This window comes from Anas acuta, chromosome 6, assembly GCF_963932015.1.
Source record: "Anas acuta chromosome 6, bAnaAcu1.1, whole genome shotgun sequence".
Classification (NCBI taxonomy): Eukaryota; Metazoa; Chordata; class Aves; order Anseriformes; family Anatidae; genus Anas; species Anas acuta.
In genome coordinates, this window is record NC_088984.1 from 33,411,203 (window position 1) to 33,437,373 (window position 26,171).

The window sequence follows — 26,171 nt, forward strand, 5'->3', positions numbered from 1 at the left end:
GATGAGATCTCAGTTCTGTAGGTTTTCAAGCCAAACTCTTGGGGTTTCAAGCCAAACTCTTGTTTGTCTATACAAGTAGCCACTGTATGAAACTTTGTGGGATCAGCCACCTTTTTTGCCCAAAATATGGCTTGGAGTAACACAATCAGTGGCTGTTTCTTAATCTTAGGAGAATAAGAGGATGTTTCTAGCACCAGGCATACACAGTAATGACTGCTAGCCAAAGCTCTCACTAATTATTTGTAATTGAGAGCAGCATACGCCTACTGCACTCTGTACTCAGTGTCACACCTCACTAGTGCAAGGCTTTTGCTGGACTTGAAAACCTGTCTGTAAGCACCATGTCTCTGGAAATACACAGCTGTCATGAGCAGAGGGGAAAAAACAGTCACTTAAAGTAGTTCCTACAAATAGTTTAAAGGGATCTTGTCACTTGGTATGACTGCAGACAGCCGTGTTAATTCCTAGATGAGTGGTATTTTTCATAGCAGGCTCTTTAATTCAAGCATGACGTTTCTAACTTCATATTCTTGGTGCATTTATTTAGAGCAGTGTTCTTTCCTGCTTCCAAAAGGAAACTGGAGGTGGTTTTCTCTGTGGTGTCTTCAGCCTTCAGCGTGCCAATCCTCGGGGAAGAGCAGGCTGGTTTAGTAAGAGCTGTTACAGCATTTGCTTATGTTTTGCTGTGGACAGTTAGTGTGGAAGAGCCAGGGTATGAGTCAAGCTCATTTTTTTAGATGCCATGGCTTACGCTGTCAGTGGCTCTGGTGTATTGCAGTAGGTAGAGGTGGTAAGGAGAACTGTGAATAAAAGCGAGCCAGTTGTTCAATAAATCACGGGGCTAGACCTTAATCACTTAAATGATTTATAGATTAAATGCAAGGGAAATAAAATCTTTGTAGAAGAAGGATGGTGACTGTTCTTGTTTTGCTTAGTACTTACACTGGAAAATATGAGACAAAACACTACAGTAAATATGGGTTTGACAAACCAATTTAACTTCCATATGAGTCTCAGGCTTGTGATGCAGATGTTTAATGAAGTGAGCTGATTCCCCACTGACTTTGCATTACCATTTTGAGTCATTTCCCTAACTTGTAGTGCTTTGTAGAATCTCTTCAAAGTAAAATTAACAGCTGTCTAGTCTGGCATTTTTCCTGTGTATTATGTAGAGAAGAAAATCACTTTAGTTCATGCAAACAATTTGATAATACTGTGGTGGGAGAGAAACCTGAAACCCAGCGTTGCGGCTAATGTGAGAATGTTCTACTTAAAAGCTTTCAATATCGACAGTCTTAAAAGAAGTGTACAGTTAAAGCTTTGTGGGGTAATAATTCCATTTTTTTTCTTTAACAGTAGACTTTCATGGTTGTGCATTTACTTCGTACACTGTGGTGCTCAAGAATTCGCATCTAGGAGCAGAAATAAATTCAATAATCTTGTAATTCAAACAATAGTTTAATATCGCTAATATATAGTTAAGTTTCAACAGTTTAACGTAGCTAATCATTGATGCTGTATTAATGTTATTATAAGTAATCATAATAATGGTTCTTAACCTATTAATACTACACTGACAAAGCATGTAGAGTTGATGCTAAGAGGGGAGAACAGTCACTCCCCCAGAAGTGGAACGAACTGACAAAAAGACCTTTTGTAAGACATAGCAGTCTGTCTGCTGGGAAACAATTACTGAAATGCATTCACCCAGGAGAAACCACAGATTCTTGGGGGAAAGATGTCCTGCAAACTAATTAAACCAATTCTGAAAGTATTTTGGATAAAATCCAAGATACATTGGCTTGCAAAATGCAGTCTTTATATGCAGAAGCCTATATAAAAAAAATAAATAAATTGCATTTGAAGTACTTTGTAAGGGACCTCAGTATGCATTGAGGAGAACTGGTCTTTAATGGGATGTGATCAGCTGGAACTCTGTTTCACTGAGCTTCAGAAACAGTAAGTGGTGTAATCCTTTTTCCCCAGTGTTACTTCATAAAGGCCAAAATTGGATTTGGTCTTCACATTACGATGGGTACTTGTCCTTCTTTAATGGCGATACACCATTCTCATCAGGTTGAAGGGTAAATGCTAATAAACGTGCGAAAACTCCTTGCTCTAATCACCTGCTAGTACCTCAAAGGTTTAGAAAAGCTTGAGATCAACTTCACAATATTGGATCACCCTGGGATGTGTAAATATAATGTTATAATCAGTTTTCATCGCACTTTTCATCCTGTGACCACTCCTCTTACACACCTCTTCTGTTTGGTGTTGCTGATAATATCCTAAAGTGAAACTGTTTTGGAAGGAACCCTTTGATTTTGTTCATTTGTTTCCTCGTTCTTTTATTTTTTTTTTCAATAACAAGATAACTGTTTGAAACTTTTGCAGCTGAAAACCTGCATCTGATTCAGTTACATGCTTTCTGTAACTGGATTCAAGGTGCAAAAAAAACAAACTAGGGTGAAGTTGCAGGATTGGGATGGCTGTGTACTGCTGCTGACTGCAAACTGCTGCTTTTCAAGGTGAATTTCAAGTATCTGGCTAATTCATTAAGATGCTCGAGTTGTCTTACCTGTCTTAGGATATCTGTTCTCCAAAAGGAGATAGCACTTTGTTCAGTTTTGCCATTACTGAGGATATTTGATACAAATATTTGAAAATACTTTGCTTCAAAACAGATATGTCAGCACTTGATTATTCTCCCTCTAAACTTTTTTTTCTCTTCACTCCTGGTGAGGTTTTCTTTACAGTCACTGATGTGTTCATTGCCACTTTACCAGAGAGCTGTGAACATATTTCTAGTAGTCTGTGAATGTGTCTAGGAATAATCTTAAATATTGTATTTGATTTTTTGTATAACACTGAAAAAAATTGAGAAAGGTGTGAGCATACAGTTAGTGGTTTGGTTCCGATTCTGCTCAACAAAAGCAAACAGCCTGTTTTCAAACTGACAATTTTGCTGTGATGGTGCAGCTATGAAGTTAGTTTTTGGTGCAGCCCAGTCCCCACCGGTAAGGACACGGAAGGGATGAGGAGCAGATATGATGACACGTGCTGTTGCTGTCCCCAGCTGTTTGCTCCCCTCTCCTGAGGGCTGTTTCTGGCCCCAAAGCAGATGTGGCTGATCAGGTCCCAAAGAGCAGCAGTTCTCAGTGTGGGGTGCTATGAACTTCAGTTTGTGCTTGCCTTACTACAGAGGGCTAAATATGAAGTATATCACTTTATATATTCAGTGATATAAAATATATCACTTTATACAGAGTGATTTGAGACTAGTTCATTACATCAGAAATAAAGAAAGTTCATGTAACTATTGAAGAAACATTTTCTTCAAACATGTTTTACATATTTCTTCTTGCCATATGCTAATTTAAATTTGTTAGTATATATAGGAGTTCATGCATGTTGCATATCATCTTACAAAACTCCTTGTAATGGGCCTGAATGTGCCAGAGCACTTCTGAATATGTTACTTGGTGTCAGGGAAAAGAATCACAATGCAGAGTAGGACAAGCAGTCACTGATAGTTTTTCATCTGCTGCTTTTGCAAATTTTAGCAGGTTCACCACTGGAAATGCCACAAGCCAGGGTGCAGTGGTCTGGCTTTCTGCTCTAGTGTGACTGGGTCAGGAAAGGTTGTGAGTACGTCCTAACTCTGTCCTGAATGCAGTTGAAACTCTTCATTCATTCCTTTGTTTTCTTTTGCACTTAGACCCGAAGCTGTTTTTTTTTTTTTTTTAATAATGACACATATAATGACTTAACTAGGATCTAGTGAACTTTCATACATTTTTAGATGAATATTAGACCTTTCTTTCTTACTTAGTTTTTTTTCCAGATAGCATGTAAGTAATTTTAAACACTTCTAATTTTGTTAACTCCAAAGGCTCAACAGGAAATAGTGTGAATTTACTGTTTTTTTTCTTTATTTTATTTTTTTATTTTTTTTTGCCTGGGAATGATTAATTAGTTGGAGATGAATTTGCACACATTTTCTGCATTTTTTTTGGTCTGTAATGTTTCTCATTAGCTCTTTCGTAAAAGCATGACTAATTGTGCAAAATACATTGAGAATATTTGAGAATACAAATCAAACAATCAGAACAGTCTTATTTATAATTGGCGAAGACTTACTGAATACTTATGTGCTCTCAGTTTTTGTGTAAGCAAACCTGTGTCGCACATCTAGCATGCTATGAAGTTTGTAATGCTGGCCATTTATTTCACCTGACACAGACGTGCACACAAACCAACACATCTTATCATTGTTTTAGCATGGAGGCCATGAAAAACTGGAAAGCATTGCAGCCCTGCATTTAGAGAAGAGACCTGGGAGCTCCTTGTTTTTTCTGCCACCTTCTAGCAAGCTTGCATAGCTGCAGGAGCATGTGTCAGCTCCAGTGCAGTATTTTACCCTGAGAAAAATGAAAATGAGATGCTCTGACGTGATTGTTGCTGCCTGAGGTATGATGCTCCCAATTCTGCAAGGGAGGGCCACCAAGGATTCATAAGGTGTTACCTCTTAATGTCCTCAGACTCAAAGGGTTCCATGTCGTAGGCACCATACCTGAATATAAACTAAACCCTGGTGTCACAGACTGTAACAACCTTGTGTATAACGCTTAATGCGGTGCTAAGATGGGTTTTAATTAGTGAGGGATTTTAAGAACGTGGCAGTATTAGAGGCAGTACTTCCTGGTTGGTGGCTGGGCGTGATTTAGATAGGTCTAGCTTCTGTGATGTTAAAAGTGTGCTGTGGTATAAGCTGCAACCTCTGGGATTCAGTTGGGAAAACACATGTCAATTTAGATTTTGACTTGGCTCCTATTGAGGCCATGTTCAGCAAAGCGCTGTAGTGCTGCAGCAAGTGTAACATTGCTGAGCTCTAAGATTTTCTGGAACAGAAAGCAGAAGAAAAGGCAAAATGTAGGAGAAATGATAAAATGAAAATACTGAAAGGAAAGACAAATAGATGAGATTTAATCTAGGTATACTTATGTTTCTGGATTACATTTAGTATGCAGGAAAAGTGCATTGTACTTAATTACTTGGAAATTTGGCTATTATGCTATTACTGTCTGTTTTCAATTGAAAGGAACTTTGGTTTTCTTCACTGCATCACTTGTCTTTATCAATTCTCATGTTTTAATTGTTACGCTTGCTCCTGTGTTCTGCAGGTTCTTGCCTTTAAAAGAATGCCTTGCTTTCCTTACTCAATGTGCTTTTTACAAAGTATTTGAAGGTAGCTCTATAGAGGGGAAGCATCTGCACCTTTTTTTTTTTTCCCCTTTCAACTGTAGGAAAGGTCCTCATCTGAATTGCACGCTGTGTTTGTATGCCCAGAGATCATAGTGCATTAGAATACACACGAGTTACGGAGTGCAAGACTCTGTTGCGGTGCTGGAGTCATCTAAGCATCACGGATAAATACAACAGCAAGCAGCCGTGGGGGCTGTGTGCAGCCAAGTGTTACAGTTCACTCCTCTTGCTGTTGAAATGCTAAAATGTCTGCTAGTAAAATGTGCTCTACTCCTCTCATTGAATGTATAATAAAAGAATGTTCTTAAAAAAAGCTTTTCTCACAGTAGGTAACTTCTGACCTTAAGTACTTGTCAAACCCGCAGTGAAACACAAGTAGCTTTGTGGGTTGAAATCAAGCCCAAGCATGGAGCTCATTAATTTTTATCTAAAAAAATCGAAGTAGATTTTCTCGTGTTTAGATGAAGTCCTCTGTTTACCTGTTTTGTTTTAGAATTGCATTACAGCTTGGCAAAGAGATGTTCCTGTATTTAAATGCAAGGACAAGAAGCGTGCTCTGTGCTGTTTGACTCGGGCAGTGCTGCTGGTGTTACTGGGAGTTCCTCTTGCCCTGGTGTGAGCATCGAGTTTGTGCTGTGGGGAAATGCCTTGAAGGTGTCAGCCTTGGGAAGTCATGTAAGTAGGTTGTAGCTGCTTTGCTCTGTGCCTTCTCCACGCTTCATGGAAGTGTTGCTCAGGCTGCGTGTATGGTGCGAGTGTGGAGCCCTGCAGTGTGTTACTGCCACTTTGCACTCTGTTTGCAAGGCCTTGGGATGGAGGCTTGCCAGGCGTGCCTGGTGTGAACTCTTCCTGAGCTGTCTGCAGCTTTGTTTCACCTGGCGTGGCTGCAACAGCGATTTCTCCAGTTGATCCACAGAGTGGATGCTAGAGTGAGGAAGAACAAACCATCCATGTGGGCATTATCTTCCTCCTGGCAAAGGACAAGGGATGCTGACAGCTGTAACGCCACCCTGTATGTGAGGACCCAGAGGAGCAGGGGAGGGGTAAGCATAACATCATAAAAAGGTGGAAACTGTGCTTGTATAATGAGTTTTATTGTTCATTTTTCTGTAATAATTAGATCTAAATTAACAAGGATTAAACGGTTAGGATTTAAGATGGACTAAATACATTCTTGGCGTCTGTTTTAGGATATCTCATTTGCATAAATGATGTGCTTCGTCTTTTCCCTTTAAATGAGATTTAAGCATAATAGCATAGTGGCCTTCTTTCTCGGGGGAGACATTCCTCCAGACTTGAAAGCTTTTTGAAGTCATCTGCTTTCATGCTCAGACAGGATGCCAGGTTGTGATTCTCTAATTCCATCTTAAAAATCAGATGAATAAGCTATCAGCAATCATGAATATTGTGCCAGAACCACATATCGAGTACAAGAGTAGAGATTGATTACGCTGTGCTTTTGCACTGAGGTATTTTGCAGGAAATCTACATTACAATACACAGCTTCCTATTGGATTGGATTTAATAAAACAAACTAGAGGTTCAGCGTTTTTATACGTTCCACTTTTGGTGATGGCCAGATCTATTGCTCTCCAAAAATAATGTTATTCTGCAGCTGAGGAATACAGAACGTTCTGTCAGTTATTGCAACATCAGTGCTTTGCCATCTATTTTTCTAGCACGTGTTAAAATGATCCCTTTTATGAATCTGGCAATGTGTCAGCATTATGGATGAGAATAGCAGGGATGGACGTGAACCATAAACTAAAAGCCAGAGCCCCCTTGACTTAAAGGGATCACTTCAAAACTGGCCAGGTTAAGATCCTGGCATCAAGTACTCTGATCCTCTGGGTTCATTTTAAGTAAGTAATTTCCTTTATTATGGTGAAAGGAAAAAAGGTCGCCATTTAAGTGGTAGTTGTTGTCTAACTTCTGTTAGATACTGGAAATATTTTTATGTAGTAGCATAAAAGCTGTAGATCCAAATCATTTGACTCTACACCAAGGTACTGAGATGAGCAGACATGAATAGAGCCATACCTAGACTTGGGCGCTATGTTTTGGGGCTATGACTTTATAACTGGACTCTGAATGCCCAAAATACAAAGTCCGAGTGGGCTTCTGCAGCTGTGATCCAGTTATGTGAAGTACTGTATTGCAGTGGTGGTGATAAAAACTACTTGAACCTCTAGTAGCTTGTGGCTCTGATGTACATGCAGCAAAAATACTGAAAGCGTTTTCTCTGTACTGTAATTGAAGTCCTTGGTGGTTGTTGGCGCATCTCCGGAGAGGGCTATCAAATCTGATCATGAAGCACTTATGGGATGATTGCATTTTTCTGCTTGTGTTTGGAAAATTTAACCAGTTTACCTAAAAATGTTGATCTGCAACTGTCACGGTCCCTGAGGTGATGAAAGTCAAACGGACCTGCCACTGGGATGGTTTGTCCATGGGGCTGAGCAAGGGGTGGTGAGTGTCTGCTGCCACGTGTCTGTCAAGGCACCGAATCCCCTGGAGATCTGTGTCTGAACTGGAAGATAATTCTCCTTTCTTTCCTCTTGTAACCCGAACAGATTGGTGTGCTACTTCTGGTATTCTGGTTATGGCAAGTCAGAATCAAACCCAGTCTTTCTATGGATTTGATTTTGTTTTACACTATTTTAGTCCTGTGTCAAAAAGGGATCCTTGTTCTGTAGCCTAGCTTGATGGCAAACAATTTTAGGTAGATGACTTGTAGCATCTTACCTACCTGACTGCGTTTTTATGAAACCCAAAATGCCACCGAGTGTAAAAATAAAAATTTCAGCTGAACTTGGCAAAGTAAAATGTGCAAAGTGTTGAGAAAATCATCTAATTTTGACAAGTTGAGAGTTTTAGAGTGGGAGCTTGTAGTGCATCTAAAAAAAAAAAGAAAAGAAAAGAAACAAACCCTGTGCCTCTACATCATATTTTCTAACAGCTTTCCATCCTGAAAACACATTAGCATTCTTTGTGGAGAAAAAAAAAGTTCACTATATATAGCAATATCTCATACAGTTTTATTGTGTTGATGTGTGTAATGAGCTGAAGCAAAATACACAAGAGTGAGGAAAAAAGTACATAATAGAGGATGTTATAAATACAAGATTTTAAGTCTGCTAATATTTAACCTGTAGTTCTTCTGACAAGTTGAAGAAAATGCCCTGATGAGGTGGAATTTCAAGAAAGGAACAGATGAATTTGGCACACCTTGCTTTTAATTTGGGAAACAATAACCTGGTCTAAAGCTTAACCTCCCAACACTTGGTGTAACACTTGTGACAGCCAGTTGTATCTGAAATAACGTATCAAAATCATCTCTGTAAACAAAGGGTAGGAAAGGACTTAATGATGTACTGCATGCTATTCTATAATGAACTTGTATTGCTTTGACTTGAAATACAACCTTATGTGTACATACATGCTGTCTATATGATGTGTGCATGAAAAGCAGGGCAGATTGTGCTGGTTGAAATATAGCTTTGGTTCCAGTGCAAGCTTCAAAAAGAAATTTGTTAGAATTCAAGAAGGGTTTGCACATCATATCTTTGCGACAAAACAGTCGGGATTGTTATTTCAGAAATGACATATAGCAGTAGTCTCTAGTTTTGCAGCTGCTGTTTTGCAGAATGAAACATGGAAAAGCTTCATCGTGTTTGCCACTTCTCAGGACTCCCCTGAGGCTGCTGGGCTTGTACACTCGTGGCCTCAGTTGCTTTTAGGAATCTAGATCAGGAGGAATGTAACTTCCCACAGTAGCAAGCTTTTCACGAAAGGGAACAGTTTAAGGTAGGGAAGGGTGCCTGTGAACACTGCTTCAAGCAGAAGTACTATCAAGGGTGCGCTGTTTGTTTCCCTGATCTGACAGCTCCAGGCCAATGGCCACATTCAGCTCCAGGTGAATTGCTCTGCAGCTGCCAGAACTGACCTTTCAAAATATGCTTATTCATTGGTCCAATCAAAAACAAAACACCCCAAACCTATGTACTGCAGTTCTTTTTGGACTGAACCAAATAGCTGTGCAAGTGAGACGGTGGCATCCTACATAGGTTTTTGTCTCCTTGAGAGACAGAAATAAATTTTTCATTGAAATAAGAGGCTTGTCAAAATATTGTTTAATCAGCACTATCAAGTCAGGCAGGGATGTAAACAGTATGAGTCCAGCCCCACACAGCTCTGTTGCGTTGCCAGGAACATGCTCCTCTTGTGCTTCTCCCAGTGGTGACGTGGTGCTCGTGTCTCCACAACGGTGTCTGCTCTGGGGACGCAGCTGTGCTGCTATTTCTGCAGGAGAGTTGGATGAGATGTCTGTTATCTGGGAAATGCCTGACTAGTATTGACTTCGGAGATTTTGCTCCACTAGCTCTAGTAAAGTATAAATATCACTCAATGTACGCTTTTTGAGGTTTACTCTTGCCTTGTATCATCTTTCATCTCTCTACCTGGCCAGCTGAACTCAACAAGGAGCGGTAGGAGATCTCAGGAACGTACCTGTTAGTCAGTATTAACCCAGTAGAGGAGTACGGGGGGAGTGAGCTACAAAGAACAGATACTTGGAATTTTTTTAAAGCTTTCATAATATTTTTTTACTTAAAACGAGCCATCTATGGTATGCCACAACAGATTTAGTAGCAGGGTAAATGGTATTATTAGCTTTGCTAGCTTTCTGCTCCTGAAGGCGAGTGTTCAACTTGGTTTTGTCATATCAGACAATTTGCTAATTTTGGTTCAGCTCGCGTTGACTTGTTAGAAAATACAGTGCTCTTGTGCCTGCAGCAAAACACAAATGAATGCATCTGCAGAAATTTCCTGTTGAATTTTTCAGGTGTCCTTAAGACTGACCTCAAGGACATGCATAACCTTTTGGTACATCTACTTGGCTGATAACTTGAAATTACAGAGGACAACTCTCTCTAAAATCATGGCAAGAATCATGAGGTGTTTGCCTACTGAATTTTGAGACCAAAGTGTTAAAGCATTTATGTTGATAAATTGCAGTATCTAATCAGCAGGTCTTAATTCTGTTCTTGTTTATAACTATCTACTGCTGAGAACTGGTGGGGTGTTTTGAAACTAGGAGAACCTGGAAAATAATTGATCCTCTAATGAAAATCACAACAAAACTTATGCGTTAGATCTGGTCTTGGAGGAGAACACTGTCAAATCCACTGGGGTGATGTGGGATTTGCACTGATGGTAGCTTACAAGGACAGAATGGGGGGCATTAACTGCTCAAAATCGGCTTCATCTGGTTGTGTGATTGTTGAAGGAACTTAAATGACTCATCTGAAAAAGAAAAGCAACCAACAAAACAGCTTGAAAGAGCAAAGGTAACTATCAGTTAATTCGCTAGACAGAAAAATCCTTCTAATACTTCATATGCCATAATGTACTCAAAATATCTTGAGGAAAAGGTATGAATCATGATGGCACTCAAAGTACAAGCCCTGTTGAAAGGGGATTGCACTCTATTTTTGGGTAAATATAATTTAGCTAACTGTGGAAATAGCTTACCATCAGGCTGTCAATTGTCTCTGAATAGCAGAGGCACCAGTGTTCAGTTGAGAAGTGCTTTATACGAAAAGCTGTGCTAACAAAAGCAGGTGCTTAGGTGTAGATCCTGTCTTGTGGGAATGCTGTAGATGAAATTCTTCGTCGCTGTGGTTGCCGAGTAGGAGTCCGAGGCCGCTGTGGAGGCTTCATGCTGCTTTATTCTAGTAGTGGTGTCTAGCGGCCAACTGAAATTAAGGCATGGAGATGCCAAAACCTTCATGAATTTAGTCTTTTCTTAGAAATTTTATAATCTTAAAGGATTAAACTCTGGAAGGATGCGGGGAAAAGGAGATAAATGTCATATGTATGCATTATCTCTAAAGGTGCCTCCTTAAACTGCTTAGTTAGGCTTATTCTGCTACAAAAGCCCAGGAACATCTTGGGAAGGGTCTGCAGGAGAGTGGGTTTGTTTTGGGAGAACACTCCCTGCATAGGGGACAAAGCAGGAGATGCATAAAAACGGTGAGAAACTAGGTGGAAAGGTATTTGTCACTTGCGCCTCTTGTTTCTCACCTACCCTTCACCACTGTCCATACCCTCCTTAGGAGGCATTCGGTGGTAGCAAAGGAGAGAGGTGACTGCACCATAATACCACTTCTCTGTTGGGTTAAATACCAAGCTTGTTGTCATTGAAATCAGTCCAAACTGACCTTGCTTTTAGAAGATGCACAGGGGATCCCTCGTGGTTTTGGTGCTTCTCCTAGTTTCTGTGGCCATAGCTACTAATTATCTTAGAGATGCTGTTTATGCACTCATACTAATACTAAGAAAAAAATATTTTTTAGATATCTCTGGCCCTTCAGATATGAAAAGACTCATTAAGTCAATCATATCTAGGTAATGTGCATGTCACTAATTTGATATGAGGTTAGTAATTACTAAGGAAACTTTTTTTATCCGTAATGTCACTACGTTATAGACTGGTAATCTCTTATAATCACTGATAAACTACCAGGAATACACATTTATCAAGAAGCAATACTGTGGCTTGAAGTAAATGTGTAGTGGTAATATATAAGAAAAAAAAACTGTTTGACTGTTAATTAAGCTGTTGAGTCAAAACACCAAAACTTAGGAAATGGTGAAGTTGCAGTGGCCTAAGCAATTTGTTATTTATTTTGAATCCAAAGCCCACTAACTGAGGTGGGCAGCTGGGTGGTGGTGGTTATCCAGTTAAGGACTGCTTCATAGCCCATCTGCAGAGTGGGGAAGGAAAAAACTTTAAAAAAACAAAACCCCTTTAAATCCTAAAGGAAATCCTTTGTATGGAGAGAAGCCGTTCTTTAAGGTGATTCAAGGTGAATTATCAGGGGGCTGCTCCATGCAGTAGGGATGTAAAACGATTGTTTCTCAGCTTATTAAAAGAGGAATTGTCACTCCCCGATGAAAGGCAGGTGCCGTGATGACCAGAATTAGTGAAGTGTATTTTTCAACCCTCAGTCTTGGTCTCGGTTGCATTCAACACTTTCATATGGTGTTTTCCATTCTGGTTATTACCTTCTGCCTCCCCCTTTCCTGCAGTTCATTCAGCATTTCCTGGGTCGATGCAACACTGCACACATCTGGGTTGTGGTGGATTGATGCAGGGTGCTTGTGGAGAGGCCCTGTCCCCATCTGCTTGAAGCCCACAGGCTGATGTTGCCCCAGCCCTGCAGGTCCACGTGAGCTGTTCCTGCTGCCAAAAATTAAATACTCCCATCCCCTGTGGTCTCTATCCGCCTGTCTGTGTCCAGACATCTGTCCTTTTTTGCCAGCCACGAATACTTCAGCTGCCTGGCAGTAAACAGTATTAGTGCAACTGGTTTGTTGTATTAGCTAATTAACTGAGCTCCCCAGCGTAGTTCATCGCTTGGCACGTAGTTGGCAGCGTAATGAAGGATGGGAAGTGGACTATTGCAATTGTACACTGAACTATGGCAGAGTTGTCGCTGTTTTCAACGAGCTTTTACTGTGGGATAATGAGACTTGGCTTAAATCAGTGAAATAACACAGCATGTCACCTAAAAAGAAGGAATAAATTTGAATAGTTATACTAGAACTTTAAATTTGGTGTTATATTGACTGGGTAGGAAGGTTTTAGGCTGCTGAACAGTTTTGCCTAATTGCCAAGGAGATGCTGAGATGGGGAGGGCTGTAGAAGGAACAACAGAGGAAGCAATTTACTGATACCTGGGTCTAGAGCTTGTCTGTGGCTTTAGCTTGGCCCTGGGACCTACAGCGTCCCCAGGTTTCTCCAAGAATGCTGTTTGGCCTGTGTAATACACAATAAATGTTTGTTCATTGCCTTTTGTATTATAAAAGCAAGGAGTTCTGTTTGAGGAGTGGGAGTTGCAAAAGCTCCCTGCTGAAGTAAGGAGCTGTATAATGCTTGGCTAGACACTATGACAATTCTTTTGCTTAATGTAACAAAAAAGAGAACCCCCTCCCCTTCTCTCCTTTTGCATCTCAGTTGCCTCTTTTGTTCAAAGACACTGCTGCAAAGCTCATGTAACCATCTCCTGATAAGTTGCTAAACTAGTGTATCAGCATCCTGCCTTCCCGTCTCACGCTGGGCCAACATGACCAAATAAAAAAAGAAGTTTAACCACAACGCCAAGGAAGACTATGGCCTTCATCTTCACGACCACCAGAGGGACAGAGATGACCCCCTAGCAACATTGCGCGCAGTCGCAGAATATACCAGGATGTGCTGCATAATCCCGGAATTAACAAGATATAAAAAGGGACCCTGGCGGGGGTGAGGTGCGCGCCGTTGGCGGAGCCGAGACTCCCCTGCCGCCCAGCACTGTTTTGCTTGCTGTTGGTTTACTCAATAAATTCCTTTCTATGGTTAATACAATGCTCTCTGAAAAATTAAGGGGGCAACTTATAACAGCCTGGAGCTAGAAAATAACTTGCATTGCAGATTTGTAGGATTGCATTGCAGGACCATGACCTAAAAAGGAAAACAATACACACAACTTCCAACAAAACAAACTTTAATTAGTTCTGGGACTTACCACTGAATTGCATCTGAGGTGTTGAGCTCTTTATTACTAGCACCAACTTTTCAAGAGCCTTCAACAAAGCAAACTTTATGAGTCTGACATTACTTACTTGGCTTCTGATTTGAGCACTGTTAAACTACTAAATGGCATTGTATTTGTACCTGCATTTTTGTCGACTGCATTTATATTTGTATGTGAAGGAGAACTTCTGAAGATTTTCTAATAAATTAGTAACTGGAATTATTACCACCATTGGACTCTCAGGACAAAATTGGAATGGTTTTCAGGTAAAACTTATCAAAACAGCCTGTTGAATTTCCAACCATTTTAAGAGATGCAGGTGAATGAAGACATACTTTTTGTTATCTTTTAGGAAAATACAGATGGAAGGTCCAGCTGCAGCAGCTAATGGTCAGTTTTAGTAGAAGGCTGAGGTTTTTTGAGTGCATGCAAGTAAACAATTTCAGTGTATGGTGTTGTAGAATACTTTATGGCTGTGCTGTTTGATGTAATTATGGTACAAGTTTTGTGCTTGCTGGTGCTTCCCTTTCAAATGGCAGGCGGGCAACTCCTTTGTATTCCCAGTCTTAGCTATAGTGCCAGGTTTTCTCTTGAATTGGTAGAGGAGACATACTGGTCATGAAAAGCCCCAACTTGTGTTCATCATAGCAATTTGAATTGAGATCATAGCTAAGCAATCTACATTTAGATGGGGGGGAAAAAAGTAGGAAAACTACACAGCACTACTAAAACATAGTCAAATGTGGTGCCCCAGATTTTAGAAGTTACTTCTGGGAATAATATCAGTTGATAATTGGTATTTATAAAACTTCTGTTATGCCACTGCTTAATTACCCTCGTGAATATGTATGAGAATTTTCAAATACTATCAATACAGTAAATATAAACTGGGAATGTACTTATTTGCAGATATAACAAAAAGGATTGTGTTGTTCTCTTTGTGTACACAGTGCTAAAGAGAAATCTAAATAATAGCAACAGCATTTGTGATATCTTAATGCTGTTTACCCCTAGCTTTTGCAGGACCTGGTTTGGATCTTGATGTGTTTAAAAGCACATTCACTTTTTGTGTGAATGTTTGTTTTAGGGTTGCTGAAAGAAGTATGCTGAAATAGCGTATGTATTTGATGATGCTTCTTTTATTTAGTGCAAATGGAATGGTGTGGGCAGGTGCATTTTAAAATATGTAAGTACCAGAAACTGAAACGAGTGCGTTGTAGTGAGGGGTATCTTCTGAACTGGATGTATATGAAGCATTTTATAAACAAGGTTTTCTTAAATGTGGCTGCAGCTCATGGATTGAAGGCTGCCTCAGTTTTGCAGTGAAAGTACTCACGTGGATGCTGTTTAAAGAAGAAGGGAAAAAGCATAAACACTGCTTGTCTAGCAGAACCAGGTCTCAGCTGACCGGCACTTCAGAAATGATCTGGGCTTTCTGACCTCACAGCTATGTTTTGCTTCTCCATGTTAATCTTTCTGGTTTACTGTCTTGCTACAGCAACATCAGCCATCCTCCCTTAGCTTCTGAGCACATCTCACTTGAGTTAATGCTGAGATAAAAACCATCAAATTCAATATTCATGGGGACCTGAAGCAGTATTACTTGGACCTCAGAGCTTCCATGCAAGTGTGATTTGTCTAGCAAAAGGTTAACAAGATGGAGGGAAAGAGGCTGTGGAACTGGACAATTTTTGAGGCAAAGTGCCAGACATAATAGAAAAACTGCCAGGTTAAAATCAGTGCTTCAGAGTAATTATAATCAGTGTAAGCTGGTTCAACTTCTTACTGTACCCTTCCCTTTACTCTGGCATGCTTCTCTGGCCCCTGTTTTCAATAGTTGGAGTCCTTGGCATCTCTCCCATAGCTTTTCTGTTATGGCTGTAGGTGACAGATCATCCAGGTGAACTGGAATGCTTCTGTATGGGATTGGTACCCTCTGTACTTAATAAAGGATAAACCTCTGGAGTAAAGCATTTGGAACATACAAAGGGCTTAAACAGTACTGATTCTAGCCTAAGGATTGCCCTCCAGTGCCAAGATTAAGCCGTCTGACTTTGATAGTGTGACACTGCGTGTCATCACGGCGACTGTCACCTGCCTGGGGCAAGGAGGAATACTGGTCGGGCTTCCGAGAGGATTATCATCATGGAAGGGCAAACCTTAGCATCTCTCAGTTCACATCCATCACCAAAAGGTCAAAAAAATAAAGTAAGTAGAGCCTAGTCTGACTTTTTTAAAAGCATTTTAATGGCTCTGTGCCCCTCTGTTACATAAATCCTTAGCAAACAGGCTGAGCACCAGGGATGGCTTCAGTAGAAGGGCAGCAGAGCTGCCTCTACAGCACATCAGTTGGTCTGGTCTCTGTGGCATCTTTAGCTGCTGTATGAGAAGGGATTTGGGTTAATTGAAACACCTAGGGTTAAGAAATGCTCCATTCGTGTCTAATCCATTCTAATTGCTCTTTCCATGGGTTTTATATGTAGTGCTTATAAGGACTTGTTTTGCAGGTCATGATAGCTCATGTCCCATGTGAACCTGTTGCATTGCTCCTTTCCCTTTGAGCAGATGCTTTTTTGGTTAAATGTACTGATGAAAGCAGGGTTAGGGTATAGTTGAATATTTGTCTTTTAATTAACAAGCAGATTCTTCTTCCTATTCTTAACACAAAAATCTTCAAGATAAGGAAAGTCTGTGTTAATGCTGAACATGCCAAAGAAAGGTTACCATGGGAATAGCTTGTGACCTGGTTAAGTGCCTTTAGTCTTTTTTCTTTTTTTTTTTTTTTTTAACAGTATGCTTACCTGTAATTGAGTCTTTTAATGAATACCTCAAAGAAAATAAACATTTTTCGCAAGACTATTTTGAAACCATTAAAGAAAGAAAAAGACTACAAAAATGTTTGGCTGAAAACAGCTCATAACCAGAGACAAGAAAGATGTGATAAAGTGTGAAAGGCAGAATATGAGCAAAATATCCAATAACCTTTCAATCCTTCTACAAGGTGGAAAAAGTAAGGTAGCAATAAAGATTTTTAAGTCTGATAAAGTACCTCCAGAGGACCTAATTTCTTTGTAATATTGTGGTTTTACTAAATCAAGGTCAGAAGAGAACTAGATTAAGCTACATGATTAATGTGCATATGGGGCCTAGCATAGCAAAGTCAGCCAGCATATTGAGGGAATTTTCTTCATAAAGATCCTTGCGAGTAAGCGGTGATGTTGAACCATGCAGTAGATTTGCCTGAAGCAATGAAGTGCTTCTAAAGTTTGTAGTTCACTCGTTTCAACAGAACTTCATTCACAAGAAACTGGCAACTTGTAAAATGTTTTTTTGGGAGTGCAGTAACCAGCAATAACTGATTTTGGATTGTTTTTACCGAGAATTAACATCTCATGGAACAAGAAATGCACTGTAAAGGTTATAGGAAGAAAATGTGGCAAGCATGCACAGACTTGTGTACATCTACTATGCTGTGCTTTGATGTGAGTCACCTGTCAGGTGTGCTAGAGTTGGTGTGCGTACCCAGCAAATAAGAATTAACCCCGAGAGAGAGAGAAAAATATCCAAATTACGAAAAGAAACAAGCTTTAGATCTAACTCCTTAAAAAGGATACAAATCTAGGTAACCTGTTAGTGACTTTTAAATAGTTATTGCTTTAAGTATAGTCAGGCAATCTAGAACTGATGTAGAAAATATTGATCACCCATTTTCTTCCCAGAAGAAACACCTTTAAAATGACAGCATAAGTTTCCCTTAACTTTCATCAGCCTTTCTGACACTGAAGTGAATTACTAATCAAAATGTCACTTGTGGATTTTTAATTTAATGCAGATTCTTGTTCTGTGTGTGTGTGTGTTGTATGATGTGAGCTGGCCAAGTCTGAGCTGTTAGAAATGCATGTTCTTTTGCTGGGCTCATAGGATGCTTGTAGCTACAGCCAGTGGTTTTATTAACCCCACTTGGGAAGCTCCCAGGAGGATATGGAACTCTTGGTATCAACATCAAACCTGGTCTGGTGGGCATCAGAAAAGCCTTAATTTATGGATCAGTTACTTTTCTTGCTTGCTTTAGACTGAAAGCTTGTGTGAGTGGAGGCCACGTGATCCAAAAACTAGGTATTTCTGATGCTTTTTGAATAAGATAGATTTTGTGTATTTAGGATCTGTAAGGAGAGAATTTCTCTCTTGGAGACTGACAATGAGTAGGAACTTCTTTATTTAATTTTCTGAGAATAAGAAGATTGTTTCTGCTGGTGTTTAGACAGTCAATACTACCTCAGTACCCGTGATAACGACAAGCTATTCAGAAGGTTGTAGTGTTCTGAGATAATGCTGACACAATAATTAACTTATCAATCAAACTCAGTGCAGGGCACTCCAGAAGCAGTGGTGAGTCTGTGAAGACTGGTAAAATGTTACCCAACAGAAATTCCCCAACACACCACTGGAAAGGATTGTGAATAAAGTAGTGTGTAAAAGTCCCTCTGTCTAGAGGCATTTACCCCTGAGGCAAGTGCAACATAGCTCTGCTGTGACTGAAATGATACATGTGAAAGTGATTTCTGTCAGTAAACAATAGCAATAAGGTTTGTATACCCAATATGCATAAATTCAAATACTTGCATATAGGCCCGCATGCCTGCATTTAGTGTTTGTGTCCAGTATGGAGGTGGTTTTGAATTGTTCCTTCATGTGGCAGTGATAACTGAAGATGAGTTTTGCTTTTCATTTTTTTTCCCATACTGCCCCTTTTCTATTTTTTCTTTAGGGTTTACGTTTTGCTTTCAAATGAAGAACATAATTGTGATGAAGGCTTTTTCTCTCCTTACCATTACAAGTAAAGAGTATACTTCTGGATAGTACTTAAACATCTGTTTAAACTGGTTTAAGAAAGGCTGCTCAAGCATGCTTGGATTGCCAAGGTGGAGAAGTTCAGAGGCAAAACCTGTCCATGCCTCCCAGTGCTGTCTCCTAACCTGTGGCATCCGGAATTTCTGGGCGCCATTTTGTGAGGGCGGGCGCCATTTTGTGAGGGCAGAGGAGCTCGGCTGCTGCCCTGTGAGGGCTGGTGGCTCTTCTGCCCGCACCCTTGCATACCAGCAGGTTCAGCATGGTACGTGGCATTACAGCAAGGTACAGCTTCTCAAAGTGCCTTTTATTTTGTGTGTGATGGGAAAAATGTCTGCCACTTAGGTACCTGCCTCCAGATCAGAGCAATTACCCATGCAGGGAGAAAGCAGATCGTAAAGTTTCTTCTCAGAAATTGCCATATTTCTAACAAAAGGGCAAGGTGTGCTTACTTCAGGACACCCCTCTCAATCACTGCTGGCTTTGAAATTTCTTTTCGTGTGCTTAATGTTCTTTATGCACAGTGCAGGGATTTATGGTTTTAGGGATGATTATTGTAGACTGGACACCTAAAATTGGGCATTGCAGGCCATGACTACTGGCCTGTGTAGAGCCCAGAGCAACTTTGGTGCATTATGTGTTGACACCTTGACCAGCAGGTTGGCCTGTATGCTTTCTGAAGGTCCCTTGCACGCTGAACCAATATGTGACATAAAACAGGAAAATACCTGTGCTGAAAAACTCAATAGGAAAGGGATTATAACTTAATGCCTGTATTTTTTTGCAACCTCCCCATGTAGATTAGTCAGCCCCAATCAGGTGCTGCTGAAGTTTTACAATGGTAAATTGCCCTGGTCTAAATTGGAAAAATACATGTCCTTGGTAAAGGGTTTCTTTGAGTACCTGGAACAATTTTAAACTAGCTTAGACATTTTTATAACAAACTATAGTTTAGATGTGTTCTGAGATTCTGAGCTATATAACTTTTCCTTCGTTTGGTTTGAAAACAGATGAGGAAGAAACTTGGAAGAATTTCTTAATTAATTTTCAGCAGAGTTTTCCCTTCCCATGGGCTTCCATTGGAACTGGATTACATTGTGCCCCTGGTAATCATTGAATAAATATGTTAAAAAGTGCTCAATCATTTTAGCAACTACCCCCCTGTGGCTTCTACAGTGCCTTGTTTGAATTTTACAAGATGTTCAACATTCTCTGTGCCTTTTTGGTTTGACCTTTAAGTATTATTTAAAAAGTGGTTGTGATATAATCTGCTACTGGCAGATAGAGGCTTACAAGTAAAGGACAATATTTTGTTGGAGGATTGCTCTATTTAAGTAAGAATGGAGTTGAAGGTCTTGTGAAAGTGATAAAATTAGTGTATTTTGTAGTAGGAAGAAGTAAAAGGTTGAGTGGTAGTTTGACTGGAACTTACTTGGAGTTTTTTCCACCGTGATATAAACTGACTTTTATTTTCTATTTTGTTAGTCGCATGCTTTGCAAATATGCAAATATATGATTATAGCAAAATAGTTTAGATGTAGAAGTTTGCCATTTCACTGTTAATCCAAACTGACACAGGATATTTTATACAGTTTTAGGGTGCATGTGAAGGTTTTGCAGCTTCTTATAGGATGCTAGATAAAGAAGACCATGAATTAAATATGAAAGATTTGATCAATTTCATTAACTTAAAAATGTATTACCCTCTGGGTAACAATTAGATACTTATAATATTCATCACTTCATAATTATTTGGGATTTTAGTGCCTTTTTTAGGCTTTTCAATAACTGTAAAACCTGTGGTTTGCAGTCTGACTAGGCTCAGGTCTATCACTGTCTTCCAAAAGGAGGTCAGAAATGTAGTTTTCCTGCATTTTCGTGTGCTGGATTACACTTTGGTTTCTGCTTTGGTTTTGCCCATGAGAGGCTGCTCCTTCTGCTGCAGAAACACCTAGCTTCACTGAAAAGCCATGTTGTGGTGAGGGGTTTAGAAAGCAGAATTTATCTGCTGTGGTTTGGCCTTCGGAACCTGCTTGGAACAGCCAAAATTGTGATGCTGACTGAAAATACCGTATGGGTCTGTCGTAGTACTAACTAAACTATGCACATGCGACAGAAAATAATACCTTTGTCACTTTCTCAGGACATTTTAAAGAAATTTAAGCATTGATATAACATAGATCAGTTCTGCTAGACATTTTTGTATGCCACAGATTTTATTTTATTTATTTTTTTTAAGAGCTAGCCTTTCTGTCTGCAAACCTTGAGCTGTGTGTAGCAAAGGAAGGACTTAAAACCTTTCTCCTGCAAAAACAGACCAGAAAGACCCTTTTCTGCCAGCTGGGACTATAAGTGCATCTGCTTGGTGTGGTATGTGGGCTCTGACTCCAATTGCTCCAGCTGGGGAGAGCCCAGAGCGTGCAGGGGCTGTGAGCAGGATTTCCTGCTCTGACCTTGATCCAGCAGCAGAATGACAAGTGTGTAAAATACGGATTATTTTAAACATGACTGTTATCCTCCATCAGCCTCTGGTATTTAAGAGAGAAACATAAGCAATGAAAAGGATGTTGTAAGTGGTGGAGGCAGTGAAAGGTGGCTTGGCTTTTTTAACCTGCGTAAAGATTAAAAAAGTAATATGAAACATGAAATACCTAAAGCAAAAAGCAACAAGACTATAATAACACCCCAACACCACACACATCCCCTCTATATGTACTGAGGTCAGTTTTTTATTTCTCAATCCAGTGTGTTCAGTTTGCGTAAATGATAGCTCATAGGAAGTGCATTTGTGTTTACCACCAGGCTTCATCTGTTCCTCTCAGGTGGGAACCACAGAACCACAGAATTTCTAAGTTGGAAGAGACCTCAAGATCATCGAGTATTCAGGCTTCATCTGTTCCTCTCAGGTGGGAATTCAGGTTGTGCCCATGTTGGTGTTTACTGGGTCCCAAATACAACTAAATTCCATTTCTGATGTATGAATGTGAAGGAAAAAGTGTGGTAACAAATGACACGGAACACAGATGTTGACAATGTGATAGGTCAGTCTCAGAGGCTTAGGTAATAAAACATCTTTTACATTCACTTACTTTCTTAATGCTTTTCACATGCCAGAATTACCAACACATCTGTATGCTCCAAAAACTTTTGGTCAGAATACTTGCTCTATTTTATGCTCCTCCAAATTAAAAACATTTAAGGGATGTTTCATTTCAGCACCATTTTCTGCAATCCCAGGCACAAGGAAAGATGAAAACTCTTTCACGCTACTGAAAAATCTAGGAATGAAAGCTAGAATAACTAAATAGTTAATCTAAAATACCTGAAGTGATGCAGCTTTGGTAGCTGTTTGTCACTTGCGATATACACATGCAGTCCTGCATGTGTTCCTGAAAAGGAGGAGAATGTTATGGCCACACATAAAATGATCTGAAAAGGATTAATGAGTCTTGCAGACAGCCGCTGTGGGAGTCTGACCATCCTTAAGGGAAGGACTCCTGCAGATGAGGCTGCTGTGATGAGAGATTTTTTCTTTGTGAGGCTTGTCACATATCCGTGCACCTGAATGTGTCTTTTTGGCTGTCATGGACATCAGTAAATGCTCCCTAATGAGAAATGTGGTGACAAAAGCTGTACTTCTGTAAATAGCAGGCTTATTTTAGTAGTTCAGTCATTCGCGAGTTCCCTTGATGTTCCTGAAGCTATTCATTTAGAGATGCTTTCTTTTCAAATCAGTGTTTTGGTGTCTCTGGCAACAGAAGGCCACATGAATTCAAAAGGATTGGGACTCGATAACCTTCTGTTTGCTCCTGCTATTGTTTACATGATGCTATGCTGTTCTTAAAGATCAAAATCACGCTGGTGCTTAAAAGTAAACCAGAAAACAATCCTCGCTTCCTACTAATCTGGGTGGGATTAGGGCAGTCAAATTTGCTCTTATTTCCAGGAGGGGAGAGCTCCAGCTGTGCCCTCCAAAACACATGCTGCCAGCTATTTTTCTCCCTTGCAATACTGTAGATGGGTGTGGTACCTTTTATTTTTAACCAGAGCAGCATGTAATTTATGTAAACTGAATGACAACATTTGTTATTCATAATTTTACAGTAAGAATACTTGCATTGATTTTTTTCTTTGTGCTTTTTGCTCTTCTAAGAAGTAAGTAAAACTTCAAGTGAGGGTGCCAGCATCTTGAGTTGTTTAGGTAAGCAAACATTTAAACATGCTTTATTTTCAGCTAGTTTGTCACTTTGCCCAGAGCAGAGAAACATCATTAATGTCTTTTTTTCTTCTCAGTAATCTCACCAGGATGTTTCAGCCATGCCAACATGAAGAGCCTTGAATTCCAGCATCTTTAAGATATTTATTAGTATCTTTAATGATGCATAAGAAGTGCTTGATGTATATTTCTGATTGTGGCTTAAACACCCTCAAATCTGGGTGGGACACATCCCTGCAATTTAATTTTTGTATTAATTCTGTAGCATTAGGTCTGTCAAAGCAGAACTGTGAGCCAATGAAGGGTAGATTTTGTCCCTTTTTGATTCAAATGCAGACATTTCTTATTAAAACTAGTAACTATTTTATAACCACCACCACCAATACTGATAAAAAGCATATTCAGTAATGCTAGTTTTATATAAGTTTTTATTTATGGGTGGCATAATGAAGATTTTAGCAGGCTTGAGTTTACCAGAGGGTAAAGGGGTATTTTTTCCTCCTCTGTGAGCTCTGTCATGCGTATTATGTTCATGTGTGCTCTGTGGGTGTCTAATGGAGCATTTGGGCATGCTGGGGACCTCAGAACTGGGTCTGTCCCTGGAGTATATTACCTTTAGGTAAAGACACGACAGCCATCAGTGAGCTCAGACCGGCCCATAAAAGCTGTTAAAAAGGGAATTAGAATGGTGGTTATTAATTTATAATTTAATTCCTTTTTTATCTAGTACATATCAAAAAGTTTAAATTGGATGCTAGAAAACACCAAGTAATGCTAGACATAAGCAAATACCCAGAAGTTTTGCTTTCTGGAAAAATCAGGATGAATTCAATGAAATGGGTGGAGTGATGTAACTTTCTGACCCAGTTTTGGGCAGCACATTGCGTTAAGAGCTTTGCCATCATATTGTGTGTCTGGGCACCTGGGCTGTACATGACACGTGGGGGTAGTGGCGTTGTGTTGAGTTAGTGCTCTACACGGACTGTGGCAGAGATTTTTGGACAACTTTCTCTCCTCAGCCTGGCTAGAGCACCTTTAATTTACAATGCAATACCTGCTTGGGCATTCAGCAGTCGCTTAGGAGACATTGTCATCTTTCATTACTGCATTAACCTTTAGAACTGACAACAGTGTGCAGGCTTGCAATAATTGAGCAGAGGTCCACAAAAATGAATTTCTTGCCTTGTGATTGCACATATGGTCAGGTCATTCACTCGCTGGAGTGATTTTGCCAATGACATTCCTCTTTCACTAAATTTAGCTTCATTTTTTAATTAATGGTTTAGATAGTTATCTTTCTAGAGTACATATCCTAGAGCACGAGGGAGTATAATGAAGGAAATGCCTCTGCATCCTTTGAAACTTAGAGCTTACAGCTTTTCCAGCGCAGCGTTTATGAGATTTAGTAGAGCATACATTTGCAACAGTTCCCATTACTGTGTTTTCAGGGGAGGAACAACCATTTGGGATGTTATGCCCTGAGGAATAGAAAGGCTGTAATTTTATATTGCATGGTCTGTCTCCACTGCCTTTTTGCTTGTGCCCTAACCCAAACACCCCTCCTCATGTAATAACCTAGACTTAGCTATTTTTTCTGGTTTTTGGTGTGGCTTTCAGGAGTCCTAAATTCACAGTGTGTAGTGGAAACTGAGCATATGCAATATCCGTAATAACAGGGCATTTCTATTACTTGAATACGTTTATTTTTAATTAGATGTAACACTGTAGGTCTGATGTGGAAGCAGAACTTGTGAACTCCAGAGATGATGTAAAAGGAAGTGCAAAGCTGTGTATTTGTAAGTGGGTCCGAACAACCTGAAGAGCTGTGTGAAAGAAGCAGTAGAGAAACAATCTTGCATACCAAGCACATTGCTTTGAACTGCATGTTGTTGGAAGTTTTTCAAATTGGACAGATGACTTTGGATTTCTGCTTTTGAGAGCTGTTAAAATGTACAGTTATATTGTATCCCTCGATTTCTGACAAAAAAAAAAATAAAAATATATATATATATATATATATATGCACATTGGGTAGCTTTTCATGCTTCAATTACTATTAACAAATTCCAAACCAAGAGCCACATCACACCACTCTTGCAAGGGAGCTATGCAGAGTATTCACATCAAAAGTGCTGCAAGTACAAATATTAAGAGAAATTTGTGTGAGACTGATATCTTCCCATATAATTTCCTGTTGTGCAAAGTACTTGATCAAAGCTAAATATTACTTTCTTTAGCTCTGGATTATTTATTATGTTACTTTTAAACTGAGAGGTTGGAAAATTGCATGTGGTGATTTTCTTTTCTTAAAACCTATTTGTTTGTTTATTATGGAGCTGATGAGTGTCTCAGACATTTAACAGGCACAATCAGGCAATTTCACAAAGTACTTCTCAACTGAATTAGAGTCAAGTTGGAGCTGCCAGTAGGATGATTTCACTGCTATTCAGTTAAACTGTCTTAATTAAGGAAACAAACAAAAAAATACAACTAGTGTCCAGCCCAACCTCCAAAAAAAAAAAATATTCCCCCCCCCCCCCCCCCCCCATTTACTCAAGGAGAGAGATTAGTGATTTATTTGCTTTTGCACATATGTTAAAATCACTGATTTGGAATAACTTTCCTGAATAATTGCTTTCATGTAAACTTCCTGTGCAGGCGGTCATAATCCAGAAGAATGATGTGATTGGTTTAACTTAAGAAAAAAAAGTGTTGTTATCCTAAGACAAATGTGACTTTATGGAATTTTATTTCTAAATAATTCTCCTTATTAATTATAGAGTACTGACAAGCTTAAAGAGCCTAAGCAGTCTCATAATTTAATGTTTTTTACAGAATTTAAGGCAGGAAGGAGCTGCAAAATCACCTCTTCTGATGGAGCATGTGTCAAAGCCCCTTAAACTTGACACTTATCCCTGTAATTTATTGCCCTTGTTTATAGCTAACCTGACCTTCTTTTAGGATGGATCTATACAAAGGTAGGCAGCTTCTGTGTATTCAGGAGATGGGGGAAGTAGTTCCCCCAAGTTGTTTTTGACATTTGAAAACAAAGTTTGAGGAACAGATGCACCTTTCTGAAGCTTGTGAGCAAGCTTCTACTTTCAGCCAGTACTTCAGTTTTCTCAGTACCTATTTATTGTGATGCCTAAAGCGTTGTTAATGAAAGTTCAACCTCTCCCAGATGCTTTTAGCAAAGTATTAATACTGCTTCTGCTTTCACTAGGTAGCTGATGATTCCGTTACTTTTTATGAACACCATTTTT

At 39.6% G+C, this 26,171-nt stretch overlaps 1 long non-coding RNA gene across 1 annotated transcript in view; it reads left to right on the plus strand.

The window, feature by feature from the left end:
• LOC137858534 (uncharacterized) overlaps positions 1-25,829 on the plus strand; it is a 51,653-nt gene extending 25,824 nt beyond the window's left edge. Inside the window, exon 3 of the long non-coding RNA XR_011097805.1 lies at positions 25,744-25,829. This is a non-coding gene — a long non-coding RNA (uncharacterized lncRNA). The remainder of the gene's footprint in view (positions 1-25,743) is intronic.
• Positions 25,830-26,171: the final 342 nt, after the last annotated feature.